A 5048-nucleotide genomic window follows, 5' to 3' on the forward strand; every position below is an offset into this window, starting at 1 on the left:
CAATCTTTTTGTTTATTTACTCACATTCTTGCAGCTAGGAACTGCTAGCAACTTCTCAGTTACACTGTCTTAGGGTGGTTCAGGCTTCTACTGCCAACCTAGGCCTAACATGCACTTATTCATGACACCTTCCCAGGGGCTAGGGCAGGGGTTTTTAAACTTTTCAGCCAAAGGGCCACATCAAATATCCAGTACAGTGTCGAGGGCCGGGAAAAAAAATTAAATAAAATTTAAGTAAATGAATTAGAGATGGAACTTAGATGAATGAATAAATGAATGGGATCAGATGCCCAGGATTCCTCCAACACAGCCCAAGAAATAAAGCGCACACTTAAATGGACCCCCATTCCCCCACCCCACAAGCACAACTCTGGTTGTGCTTGGTCAACTGGGTCAGAGGCTCTCAGGGTCTGATACCATGGCAGCGGCTGATACCCTGATACGGCTGGCTGCAGGCTGGAGAAAGGCTGGCTGCGGACCGCATCTGGCCGGGGTTTGGAGACCCCTGGGCTAGAGGAATGGGTCATTCTCAGTGGACCTACATAAGGACATGCATAGCATGCAGAAGGTCCTGGGTTCAAGCCCCCCCCCCAAAAGGATCTCAGGTGGCACAGTGGGGAAAGACCTCTTTTATGTCATTTCATACAACCAAATGCACAAGCAACACCCTATTCCCATCAACCACCACTATGGCCCTCACACTTAGCCACCATTTGCCCCCTTACCTCATTCTCCTCTCTCTGCCATTTCATGGTTTGAAATAAGAGCAGAACAAGGGAGACTGGAGAAGCACCAGCCCGCTCCGTTTGCTCCAGTGTCCTTGCTCTACCCCACTATTTCAAAGCAGCAGAGACACGAAGCAGGCAAGCTGGAGCAGGGGGTGGTAGGCAGGCAGCGGCAGCAGGACCCTGACCCCAATTGGGAAGAGGGCCATTGTCACCACTGCCATGGTCTTTGCCACATCCTCTTCCCCCATGGAGGAGGAGGAGAGCTATCACTGTCATCTTCTTCCCTACTTGGAGGAGGTGGGTGGACCACCTAAGGCAGAGACCATCAGGATCATCGCTGTCTCTCCCCGTCGTGGATTGTGCTTGTGTGTTCCCACTCATGCCGGGGCAACAGCAATGATAGGGGGATGGCGGCGTGGGGGGCAACTTCAGGCACCATTTCCCCTTTGGCCAGAGCTGCAGCCAGTAGTGTAGCTAGAGGAGGGGCCAAAATGGTAAGTCCTGCAGGTGCTGCAATGCGTTATGTAAGCAACCCTTCCCACTCACCATCAAAGCCATTCTGGGCGGCAATGGCAATGCGCAGGCGCTCACCAAACCAAATGGCATCTCCTGCTGCCTGGAATGGCTCTGATGGTGAGGGAGAGGGGCTACTAACACGGCACATTGCAGGGCTTGTAGCACTTACCATTTTGCCCCCTCTCTTGCTATACTACTGGCTGCAGCCAAGTTATTGTGGTAGTTGCAGTTGTCCTACCCTGATCACGGCCATATGAATTGGGCCTCGCCAGTTACCGTAGGGCAGGAATTTCCGCTCTGACTGGTATCCCAGCCACCCTCAATCATCAACACCCATATTTGGCATCAAAGAAACACGGAACTGTAAGCAACCAATGGTAATCTCATTTAATTTCCTGCTCCAAAACAGGACTGTATCTCCAGCTGCCCACAAATCAGTCAAGGCACTCTCGATCATTTTGCCTTGTCACATTCAGCACACACACAACCATCAGATATGGCAAAACAGAAGTATGCTGAATGTCATGTAAGATCAGAAAGGGTTTTAAAGCATACAACACAAACAATTGTCTTATATTCTACCCCTCTTTTTCATCAGTGTCTAGCTGCTGGCTAGATAACAGCCTGTGGTAGGTGTGCAGGATGTGACAATTTCCTGTCAGCCATTCAGGGGCTCTCAGGAGGTTTCTTCCTTTCCACTGACTAATAGCAGCAAACATCTCCCCTATCATAAGAGCAGAAGCAGCCCATTCAATCCTATGGACCTGGGATGAGTTTGACAAGGTTATCGAGATAAGGAACCTCACAGAGCTTTCTTTAGATCCTCAGGGGAAAGGGGTGGGTATTTAATCCCTGGTTCCCTCATCACTCACTCTGAAATCTGAGAAATATATCCCGCAAGTATATTCCACATACAGCTTGGTCTCCAGGGAGACATTTTCACAACCAGGCTTTTTGGGAGTTAATAACTAGAGCTCACGTTGATTTCAGTAGTAGTAACACTCAGAACTCTGAGCTCCTAGGAGCATGACTGCTATTTCTGTAGTACTCTTTGTACTTAGTAAGTTGCAGTAATTACTTCACAAACTCTTACAACAATAAAGACCAGAGCAGGATTGGACCAAGATCTCCTGGCCTCTGAAGTGGATTGCCCAAAACTCCCCGCTTACCTGGTGACGTGCTACCCTCTGCTACTCTTACTCCTTGAATTGGAGAGGGGGGGCAGAGAGGGAGTGTGGAGGGGGGGTGAAGAGAGTGTTAGGCTAGAATGGCAGAGATGCCTTCCACGATGGCTCCCTCTTCACTTTCCAATCTAGAGGGTGGAAGGAGAAAGAGAACCAGTGGAGGCAAGAGTGTGGACTGGGCACCCCCCCACCAACCGTTGTCGCAGTTGATCTCATGGAGGGGGGCTTGTCCCTGCACCAGTCCTTTCACCTCTGATGCTGAACGAACTAAAAAGGCCACATTTAATTGAGTGATTAGGGCCTGAAGGATTGACTTCTTTCTTGCCTTCTTCCACAATGTGTCCATGCACTGAGGTAAACTTTGTGGAGCCTCTTCCAGGTGCTCACTGCCTGAGGTAAAGCTTGTGGTGACCGAGCGCCTTGTGGTGTCTGAGCATCTTTGCAGTGGTGGAATCTCAGCTCTGGAAATGTTTCCCCAGAGAGGCCTGCCTGGTACCCACTTTGATGTCCTTTTGGCCCCAGGCTGTTACTATCTAATCAGTCCTTTATATTTGTTTCTTTATTTGCTTTCAGGATTTCTGTCCTGCCTTTTTTAAAAGCTCAAGGCAGCTCGCAATCAATGTAAAACAATATGCCCACATAATATTAAAAACAAATAAAACAACAGCACTGAATCTGATGAGGTTATTTTTATGCTCTCGTTTTTCCCCATTGGCTGGTTTTATTACTTTGTTTTGTTGCTGTTTAGTTGATTTGTTCTGTCTTTATTATTTTATGATGTAAACTGCCCTAAAATTTCCTGTATTGAGGTGGAGGATATTGACATGAAATAAAAAATCCAAATCCTTTGGATAGATGAAGAAACAAAGCCAGAGTTAATTGAGCAGCACATTTTTCTTTGAAAAAAAACGTCATTTTAATGCAAGAATGTGCAAACCGTAGGTGTTGGGAATGATCTCGGAAAAGGCATTTTCCTTTGTACACAATTGAAGGAATGTGCTTGTAAGATGTGCCTGCTGTGATGTGTGTGAATCATCTAACAACAGATAATATTGCTTTATTCATTGGTTAATCAATCAATTATGCATAAATTTGCCAATCAACTCTGACAAATTCAATTAATGGACTAAAATGCCTTCAATTGAGCAATGGCCCAAAAAGAGAATCACATCTGTAGAGTGAGATCACAGAACATCAGGAAAGCCTTGCTAGATCAGAACAGAGGCCACCTCATCTGGCAGCCTGACTCCCAGTGGCCAACCAGATGCCACTGGGAGGGCAATAAACAAAGCAAGGTGGGAATAGGCCTTGCCCTCAGCAATAGTATTCAGTGGTATGCTGCCTCAGAACATGGAGGCTCTATGCCGTGTGGTCTCCATACTGCAGGCTGATGCTTTACAGTGGCTACTATTTGGGGCAACCAGACTACATATGAAGTCTCTCATTCAAGTGGCACATCTTTAAGCCACCTTCAATGGCTGGAAAACAAGTGGTTGCCTGGAAGGATTCAGCTCATGCCAGGCTCCTAGGTGTCCCTGGTTCTTGCCCTACAGGACCATGACTATCAATCCACGGGAGGTGGGGAAAGGCTGGTTACCTGATACCACCCAATACCACATGAGGATAGAGACCTATCCTATGTATCATCTCAGTTTGATCATTAGACCACCCAGGATAGACTTCCAGATTTTGCTCAAGGCTGTCAATCTCCAAGAGCCCAATCCTATTCCCACAGCGTACCCCTACTGGTGGAAAGTATACTCCACTGGCAGAAGAAGGTGACCTCCACTGGCGAGCACCATGGGACCAGCAGCAGAGCAGACTGTGTCTGCCAGCATGAGGTGATTGGTAGTGGGGAGTTTCTGGGCAGAGAGGATGGCAGATGGAAGAGGGAAGGGATGGAATCGGCAGCAGCCACACAGAACTGGATCGCTCTCCCTCTCCCCTGCCGCTATACTCCTCAGTTCTGTGCCAGCAAAATAGCTGGTGCAGGTCCCAGGTGATCCATCAGGGAAAGTGGAGGCCTTCCCCAGGGTAATTGAACAAAAGTTCCCTTGACTTGAGAAGACCTCTGCAACTGCCCCCCACCCTTGGATGCAGTGCACACTTCATTGGTGCATCTGCATCAATGGGGAGGGGATTAGGTAGGAGTGGGTTGCCCCTCAGTGGTTTCAAACTTCAGTGCATTATGGGGTTCCTTAGAAGGCTCTCAGGGATTCCTCAGTGAGATGTAGCTGACAAACAAGTTTCTGTGAAAGACAGGTTGCCCACTACTCTGACCTTCCCTTGCTATGAACAGAGAGTGTTAATTGTGTTCTGAGCTGAACATATGAAGACACCTTATACTGAATGAGACCAGTGGTCCACCTATGTTGGTACTGACTTGAGTCAAAGTGGCTGTCTGGCTGGGGCCTTTTCCAGCAGAGAGATTCTTACCTCAGTGGTTCCCAAACTTTTTAGCACAGTTCTGAGACCCACTTCTTAAAATGACACTCTTTCGGGACCCACCTACTTTTATAAACAGCTCAGGCTGTTAAGTGATTGGGCAAACATGATTTGCCCAATCAACGCAATCCTTCTACCCCTTTGAGGAGAGGGAAGGATCAAGGATACTGGGTAA

Source organism: Tiliqua scincoides, chromosome 3 (genome assembly GCF_035046505.1).
Source record: "Tiliqua scincoides isolate rTilSci1 chromosome 3, rTilSci1.hap2, whole genome shotgun sequence".
In the NCBI taxonomy this organism is placed as follows: Eukaryota; Metazoa; Chordata; class Lepidosauria; order Squamata; family Scincidae; genus Tiliqua; species Tiliqua scincoides.